Source organism: Engraulis encrasicolus, chromosome 18, assembly GCF_034702125.1.
Source record: "Engraulis encrasicolus isolate BLACKSEA-1 chromosome 18, IST_EnEncr_1.0, whole genome shotgun sequence".
Lineage (NCBI taxonomy): Eukaryota > Metazoa > Chordata > Actinopteri > Clupeiformes > Engraulidae > Engraulis > Engraulis encrasicolus.
In genome coordinates, this window is record NC_085874.1 from 41,726,871 (window position 1) to 41,736,870 (window position 10,000).

The 10,000-nt window shown below is 46.5% G+C and overlaps 1 protein-coding gene across 1 annotated transcript in view; it reads right to left on the bottom strand.

Annotated features, from left to right (window-relative positions):
• The window catches only part of LOC134469411 (kinesin-like protein KIF3B), a 41,275-nt gene that overhangs the window by 18,069 nt on the left and 13,206 nt on the right, over positions 1-10,000 (bottom strand). The gene's annotated exons all lie outside the window — the stretch shown is intronic.

Below are 10,000 nucleotides of genomic sequence, written 5' to 3' on the forward strand. Positions count from 1 at the left end.
TGGATAGAAGCTCAGTTACAATGCTGCTATGCAACAGCACCTGGCAACCACACAGATGGATGGAAGCTCATTTACAATGCTGTTATGCTACAACACCTGGCAACCACACAGATGGATAGAAGCTCAGTCACAATGCTGCTATGCTACAGCACCTGGCAACCACAATGATGGATGGAAGCTCATTTACAATGCTGTTATGCTACAACACCTGGCAACCACACGGATGGCTAGAAACTCAGTCACAATGGTGCTATGCTACAGCACCTGGCAACCACACAGGTGGATGGAAGCTCATTTACAATGATGTTATGCTACAACACCTGGCAACCACACGGATGGATAGAAGCTCAGTTACAATGCTGCTATGCAACAGAAATACTTTCCTACCTTATCATCAAATCTCGTACAGAGATGTTGGTCTGACCAAGAAGATAACAAATAATGTTTCTCAAACGACCTGGTTAACCCGCCTCATTTTGCTACTGGTCGAGGCCAGAAAAGACTGTGCCGAAGTTTAAACCAAACATTTTCTTATAGTCCCACTAGAACGTCTCTGCTTAAACTATGTCACTGCCTTGAACACGCCTCTACCCAGGAGCATTGGAGCTGCTCAAAGTTGGTTGCTTCCCGAAATATTGGATGGTGTTCCCAATTTCTCAGGAGCTCAGAAATTATATTTGTATTGCTCCTGGCCTGACAAGAAGCAGGCCACGCGTGTTGCGTCACTAGGAGAGCGTAGCCTGGCTACAAAAGTGAACATGAACATGTACAGTATGTCACAAAAGTGAGGCCCATTTTGAGACATTAATGGCTGTATTTCAAATTATTTGAGTGATTAGGAAATGGACCGCACTCTTCTTTCTTTTTCTTTTCTTTTTATTCAAACATTGCAGGGACAGACAGACAGACGTTTCGACTGCAAGAGCCTTCCTCCTGGCTGGGTAACGTTCATTGTGTCAAAGGGACATTTCTTTAATGTTGTCCCATGACAAGATATAATTACAAATCTGTAGAAGAGTGAGGGGTGTACTCACTCTTGTGACAGTGTATGTAATACTTGCTTATCCACTTTTACTGAAGAGTCAGAATAACTTTGACAACTTTAAACATACAACTTCATACACTGAAAACCAGATGGATCATCTCAAGGGGCCAGCCTTAATAAATTTGAAAATTGAAATTGTAATATTAAGCCATAGGTATATAGCTATAATTATGTTCAGGGCTTGGCATTGAAACACTGCCAACTAGCGAAATGTTGATAAAACATGGTTGTGCCGATTAATTAACCTAGCTAAACCCCTATACAGCTGAAAACTGACTACATTATTTTGCTTTAGTACTTCATTTTCTGGGCTTAGATGTACCGTATCATGGTAAAGAAAAATAAGTGATAACAAAGCTTTGTTAGTGGAGAAAGACTACTCGGATAGCCAGGTAACCTGGGGAAACCCACCATCCACTGTGAGAAACACTTCCTGTGAGGCTGACTTCCTGTTTGCGTTTCATCTCCCGGAATCCCCACAAAGCTTTGAAATAAGCACCGCTGTCATCTCATACTCTAGTCATACACATCTCTCGCTCTCTCTCTCTCTCTCTCTCTCTCTCTCTCTCTATCTCTCTCTCTCTCTTCCTCTCTCTCTCTCTCACACACACACACACACACACTCTCTGACCTGACTCAAATGAGTGTGACTATGATGTCATACTTACTCTCTCCCTCTCTCACACATTCACAAACATACACACTGACCCTCGCAAGCACACATATACTCATTAATTACTCACACACACTGGTACGCATGCCCGCTCAAACACACACACACACACACACACACTCACACACACACACACACACACACACACACTGGAATGCACACACACACACACACACACACAAAGTAGGGTCTGTATCGGGGAGATGTATTATAAAACGACTCTGCCATGAATCAGCTGATTGTTTTCCCTGAGTGATTCTGTCGTCTTTTTGTTCTTTTCGAGAGGAGCCACCCTTCATTACAGCGTTGCTCATCTCCATAACCGAAGAGGAAAACACACACACACACACACACATACACACACAGACACACTGAAACACACACACACACACGCACACACACACACACACACGCACGCACACACACACACACACACACACACACACACACACACACACACACACACACTCACGCACACAGGCAGGCAGGCACGCACGCACGCACACACGCACACACAAACACACACACAGCTATGCATGCTCGCAATGCCCACACATGTGCACTGCTCACCCAAGCACAGAAGAATGCGTACGGGTTGTCCATTACCCTACATAGTTCTCCTGGCGATTCCCCATAGAGCTAAGCTTTAAAAACAACACAACTGAACTAGAAATCTAGCATTACTACTTAACCCATTGATGCCTAAAGCACCTGCAAAAAAGGCTGCTGAATGCCCAAGCCCTTTTTTTTAAAGAAAAGTTGCCCTCCGCCTATAAAAACAGAAAGATCTCAGCCTCTGAAGCACATAAAAACATGCAATAAGTTGCATATAAACACCAATACCTAGCCTCGCGCGCCATCCTACGTACTTCCGCCAAGACACTTGGCTCACACTACGTCTGGTACCTGTCTTCTGTGGAGCGATGCTGACCGGTAGGATTGTCACAGTGTTCTGACAAACGGTCCTACATTGTAATTTTATCCTACGGTAGGATGTTCTGTCAGACATGTCTGTTAAACGGTCCTACATCGCCATAGATAGACGTCAGACATGTTTGTTCAACAACTTATAAGTTAAATCCTGATTTCCGAAAATGTCCTTCCTGCTTCCTGCAATCGCGTCAGATCAAACAAAGTCCAGACCATGAATACGAAATGCAGATGGTAGTATTATGGGATGGTCTGGACCAGGCTAGCCAAGACCCTCATCTTGCATTAGAATGTGTTCATTCAGCTCTAACATACAGTACCAACGCAACATCCAGCATCAATGGGTTAAACTGGCACATACACATGTCTCTTATCCAGTTAGTGGGCACTGTATAAAAGTTTTTAAAAGGGTCAATCTCTTTCTCACTCTCTTCCTGTCACATGCTTGACTTTCCTACCAATACGGACACAAAAACAAACAAATAGAAGTGTGTGTTAGGCTTGTGAAACTTGCAGTCTTGTGTGTGAATCTATATATCATCTAGCTGCACAAAAATAGACCACACACACCCATGCTGGCACAGAGGCACACACACACTTAGACACACACACATTTAGACACACACGCACACACACACGCACGCACACACGCACACACACACACACACACACACACACACACACACACACACACACACACACACACACACACACACACACACACACACACACACACACACAGTTCGCCATAAAAATACACATCACTCTCTCTCTACACACATATAGAGTACACGGTCTGCCATTTTGGAGAAAGTGAGACGACAAAAGTGCCCATGCAGTGTGGGGCGGTGGGAGTACAAATTAACAGACAAGGCCAATGGGGCTCCAACCACCTATCAAACTGTTAGTCTACTGGCAGCAGGCCAAGTCACCAGCCACTACCCCCATACAAACACCACAGCCAAGTCACTACTACCCCCAGACAAACACCACAGCCAAGTCACCACTACCCCCATACAAACACCACAGCCAAGTCTCTATCCCCATACAAACACCACAGCCAAGTCACCAGCCACTACCCCCATACAAACACCACAGCCAAGTCACCAGCCACTACCCCCATACAAACACCACAGCCAAGTCACTAGCCATCACTATCGCCATACAAACACCACAGCCAAGTCACCAGCCACTACCCCCATACAAACACCACAGCCAAGTCACCAGCCACTACCCCCATACAAACACCACAGCCAAGTCACTAGCCATCACTATCCCCATACAAACACCACAGCCAAGTCTCTAGCCACTATCCCCATACAAACACCACAGCCAAGTCACTATCTCCATACAAACACCACAGCCAAGTCACTAGCCATCACTATCCCCATACAAACACCACAGCCAAGTCACTAGCCATCACTATCCCCATACAAACACCACAGCCAAGTCACTAGCCACTATCCCCTTACAAACACCACAGCCAAGTCACTAGCCACTATCCCCATACAAACACCACAGCCAAGTCACTAGCCATCACTATCCCCATACAAACACCACAGCCAAGTCACCAGCCATCACTATCCCCATACAAACACCACAGCCAAGTCTCTAGTCACTATCCCCATACAAACACCACAGCCAAGCCACTAGCCATCACTATCCCCATACAAACACCACAGCCAAGTCTCTATCCCCATACAAACACCACAGCCAAGTCTCTATCTCCATACAAACACCACAGCCAAGTCACCAGCCATCACTATCGCCATACAAACACCACAGCCAAGTCACCAGCCACTATCCCCATACAAACACCACAGCCAAGTCACTATAATAATTTAATAATAATAATTGTATTTGTATAGCACTGTATCATACAAGGCATGTAACTCAAAGTGCTTAACAAATGGGGGAAAAACATCATTGTTAGAGATAGATTTAAAAGGAGAGGTAGAGAGGAGAGGCAGAAATAGCAGGAAGGCAGAGGAAGAAGAGATAGATAGAGATTGTAGAGTCATGAGGTCAACGTAGGTTAGGACCAGGATTCTTAGAGACGTAAGGTCCATAGTGGCTGGGTCTAGCGTAAGTCAAGTCTCTAGCCACTATCATCATACAAACACCACAGCCAAGTCACTAGCCATCACTATCTCCATACAAACACCACAGCCAAGTCTCTAGCCATCACTATCTCCATACAAACACCACAGCCAAGTCACCAGACACTATCCCCATACAAACACCACAGCCAAGTCTCTAGCCACTACCCCCATACAAACACCACAGCCAAGTCTCTATCCCCATACAAACACCACAGCCAAGTCACCAGCCACTACCCCCATACAAACACCACAGCCAAGTCACTACCCCCATACAAACACCACAGCCAAGACACTACCCCCATACAAACACCACAGCCAAGTCACTATCCCCATACAAACACCACAGCCAAGTCACCAGCCACTATCCCCATACAAACACCACAGCCAAGTCTCTAGCCACTACCCCCATACAAACACCACAGCCAAGTCTCTATCCCCATACAAACACCACAGCCAAGTCTCTATCCCCATACAAACACCACAGCCAAGTCACTATCTCCATACAAACACCACAGCCAAGTCTCTATCTCCATACAAACATCACAGCCAAGTCACTATCCATCACTATCTCCATACAAACACCACAGCCAAGTCTCTATCTCCATACAAACACCACAGCCAAGTCACTAGCCACTATCCCCTTACAAACACCACAGCCAACCATTAGTGTGTTTATCTAGCTCAGGCGTTCCCAAACTTTTTCCCTGCACACCCCCTTGTACATTTCAATGTGTTTCACGCACCCCCTGTGAAAATATTTTGGTGTGCTGATGGCCGCGCAGGTATGGATTCACTAATCATTCACTGCATATTAAGCACAGTCGTTTTTTAAGCAGTCGTTTTTGGGGAATCCTCTTTTCCAATAGTCTTGGAATTAAACTACACTACACATAATAATGCACCATACTATTAAAAATATTAATGCTAGATAAAAACTCACATATTCGCCATGGCTCTATTCAGCTCGCGCAACCCCTTATGGCAGGCCGCGCACCACCAGGAGTGCACGCACCCCCAGGGGTGCACGCACCCCAGTTTGGGAAACCCTCTAGCTCATGGCACCATACAATGAAACACTAACTAGATTCTAGCTAGTGTGTCACTGTATGCTATGCTGATATGCTAGGCGAGCCAAACACAAGGCAAGAGGCCCCCAAACTTCACCATGGCAATTCAATCTCTCTCTCTCTCTCTCTCTCTCTCTCTCTCTCTCTCTCTCTCTCTCTCTCTCTCTCTCTCTCTCTCCATCTGTGTCTGTGTGTGTGTGTGTGTGTGCGTGTGTGTGTGTGTGTGCGTGTGTGCGTGTGTGGGTGTGTGTGTGTGTGTGTGTGTGGGTGTGTGTGTGTGTGTGTGTATGCGTGTGTGTGTCCCTTGTAAACACACACAGGCAAGATTGCAAACACCAGAGGCGATTCCTTTATGAGTGCAAGGGAGGCGGAGCCTCCTGTACGAAATCACAGTGAACAATGTTATTTTTGAGTAATGCTTTATTCAACTTTTTAACATTGCTTAATCATATCCGGCTCCATAGATGCATGTGCTCAACTTGATGAAATCAGGCAGTAATATGATTCTGCGGTTAATCTAGTCTGCTTGAAGTGTTTTTCCCCTTCGTGACAATGGTAGTGAGTGGAGTCTCACTGGACTTCAATGGCATATGTGAATATGTGCTCAGTCAAATGGCTACATTGACCACATTGGCTACATTGACAAAACACTACATATTTCTCTCCATCTCTCACTACACCTATCTTTTCTATCTCTCACTCTCTCTCTATCTCTGTGCCCCCCCTCCCCTCTCTCTCTCTGTAGTGGTGTGTGTGTGTGTGTGTGTGTGTGTGTGTGTGTGTGTGTGTGTGTGTGTGTGTGTGTGTGTGTGTGTGTGCGTGTGTGCCCGTGCGTGTGTGTGTAGTTGAGCCCAGTGCTGGTCTGTGGGCAATATAATGCCTCGCATTGTGTGCAGTGTGCAGCTCTGGGCTCTAATCTGCACACAAAGCTCTTTTATCCAGGCAGCCGCTGCCTCGGGCCTCCAGTGCGGAGAAGAGACCCCACCCGGGCCAACACCAATGCCAATGCAAGAGAGCTAGGCCTACTATAAGCTACGTTCACACACGTCGCTGCTAGTTAGTTACTAGCTTCTCGCTCACTCGCCTACTCGCCACTCTCGCTTCTCGCTCACTCGCCTACTCGCCAGTGTTGCCAGATTTTCTACAACAAATAAGCGACTGACGTCCTAAAAACAAGCCCAAAAGAAGCGACTGACGGGCGTCGTGAAAACAAGCCCAAAAGAAGCGACCAAAGGGATGGGTCGTCAGTCGCGTGCCTAGTCAGGGAAGACCTTGCTCTTTGCGGGGGTATGCGTGGCAGCTAAAATCACCACAAGTGACCACAGAAAGTGTGAGTTAACGATGCTGTAGTAGGTTTACTTGTGAGGATGAGTGATAAAGAACGAGTTGCCATTGAGAAACACATCCAAACACATCCAAATCACCGGCAGAGCAGGAGAAAACAGCAAGCCCAACCCTGAAAAGAACAAGCCCAAAAAAAACGCAACCCGCAACTTCACCAAATTTAAAGCGACTGCTCAAAAAAAGAAGCCCAAGGTCGCTTATAATAAGCGGACATGTCAACACTGCTACTCGCCACTCTTTCATAAAACATTCGCTAAACGTTCCCGCAGCTTTTACTGTCAATACACAGGCGAGAGGTGCCAAACTCTGCATTCCAATTGCTTACTCGCTTACTAGTCTCGCTCGAAGTTCAAATAATTTCAACTCGGGATCCGCCCACTACTCGCCTACTCGCCTCCTCGTCTCGCTGGAACACGCAGACTTTCTATTGACTTCATTCGCTGAGCGAGAAACTAGCAGCGACGTGTGTGAACGAGGCTCTAAACTTTAGGACAGGCACATTTTCAGACACCCCGAGCCCAGGGCCCAAGCCCAAACAAGACAGTCAAGGCCAATGCTAGTGCAAGTAGATATCGGGTGCATTCCAATATGTGGACTCCCGTCCTCCCTCGCTCACTTGCCCCCTCATGGCCTCGTGATGACATCACCGACAACAGAATTGTATTTCAATATCTCGCAAAAGCTCAACTCTAATGCCATCTTCTCACTTGCAAACAGGGTGGTCCCCCAGAAGTTGTTGTGGCTCGGCGGACAGCGGGTAAACTTTATTGTTTTCTCCACAGAGGCGGGCCGTTATTAGAACGCGAGGCCACAAGCGCAGTCCAAGGACGGGAGTCTGCATATTGGAATCCCACCCACAAACATTCATGCTCTATGTACGTATCCAGCTGAGGAGACCTCTGCAGACCTCTGATTGTTTGGAAGGTGCTGTCACTCAAAAGCTACGCTGCTAATGTTTGCAAACAGAGAAACCTGTCTATATACTTAAGGACAAGCACATTCACAGACACCCCAGCTAGGCCCAGGACCCAAGCCCATGCACTGCAGACCTCAGTGTACTGTGTGCACTATGCACTAACCGTCAGTGCATTAACAGAAGTGCACGATATGAGAGACAGCACATGTGTTTGGCTAGGAAAGGTTAACATTTACAAGCCATTTTGGCTGGTGATGAAAAAAGTTAACTTAAGCCTGGCTCAAACTACATGACTAGCGATTGTGTGTGCGATTTTGATGTCGGGGTGCACCGCACGCTAGAAGAGAATCGCAACTGTCAATCTTATCTCTACTCGCAGCCACCGAGACAATGCCCGACGTTCTATTTCCAGTCGCAAATATCAAACACTGTTTGATTTCTATGATTTGCGATCGGCTACTCTTTGAGCTGCTAAAGTTCTATCTTAGAACGTCGCCCACGAAATCTTTCCTGACGATCGCTTGCGATGGTCCTGGGCGGTAACGTTCCAGCGATTGTCGTAAGGGGGGTTTTCAGCCGAGAATCGGGCCGATAGTCGCGTAGTTTGAGCCAGGCTTTAGACTATTGCTCGTGCTCAACAGTATATAATCAGTGTAGCCACTTCGCAACCTACAACACCTCCAAAGCAGACTGAGTCAAGTGCTGGGACCAATTAGTACAAGAGACTTTGCAGGCTTTAGGACAGGCACATCCACGGACACCTCAACCCCTCTGTGTCAGCCCCAGGACCCCAGCGAGCGGCAGAGGAGCGCGGCCAGCCGTGTAACCAGCGGCCCACAGCACTCACAGCACATTTCTAGAGCATCCATGTATATTTCACACAGAGAGGAGAGGCACTATAAATAAAACTCAGACTTCACTGTGGGGGCGGGAGGAAGATAGGCTACAGAGAAGGAGAGAAAAAAAGTGGGCAAGGGAAAGACCTAGAGCAGGGGTTCCCAACCTTTTTCAACTTGGGGCCCACTCAAAATTGTCAAAGGTTTTCGGGGCCCACCTCTGACCCAATTAAGAATAAAACTCAAATAAATCAACAGTAGCATACACCAACATATGACTATTATTTTTAGAAAATGATTTCAAGGCCCACTTGGAATACCTTCAGGGTCCACCAGTGGGCCCCAGCCCATAGGTTGGGAACCACTGACCAAGAGGATGTAAGGCAGGAGGAGAGGAAGAGAGGAGATGAAGAATATGAAGAGAGGATGGCATGAAAACAGGAAGGAGAGATGAGGGAGGAGAGGAAATGAAAGAAGAGGGGAAGAGAAGAGAAGAGAAGAGAAGAGAAGAGAAGAGAAGAGAAGAGAAGAGAAGAGAAGAGAAGAGAAGAGAAGAAAGAGAAGATTAAAAGGAGAGGAGAAAAAAAGAGAATAGAGATGATGAGATGAGAGAAGAGAAGATGAGTGGAAGAGAGTGGTGAAGATAAGAGAGATGATGAGATGAGAGAAGAGAAGATGAGTGGAAGAGAGAGGTGAAGATAAGAGAGATGATGAGATGAGAGAAGAGTTCCATATATGAGTGGAGAGAGGAGAAGCTGTTAAAAGCACAGGCTGTTTCCCATGGGGGAGAAAGATAAACTAGATAGACTGGAATGGTGACACACACACGCACACACACACACACCCACACACATCATCATCATCATCATCATCATCATCATCATCATCATCATCAATATTGACTTACGTATATATCATGTATAAAAGCTGGGGCTTAGGGTTGGGGGCTGGGGGCTTGGGCCTGTATGTATGACCAAAGTATATGACGAAAGTACAGTAAATTTTGCAGCTAAAAATATCTATTTCTGGAAGTTCAAAATGGCGGACCTTGGATAAGAGCCCCTTTTCATGTATGAAAAGTACAGTC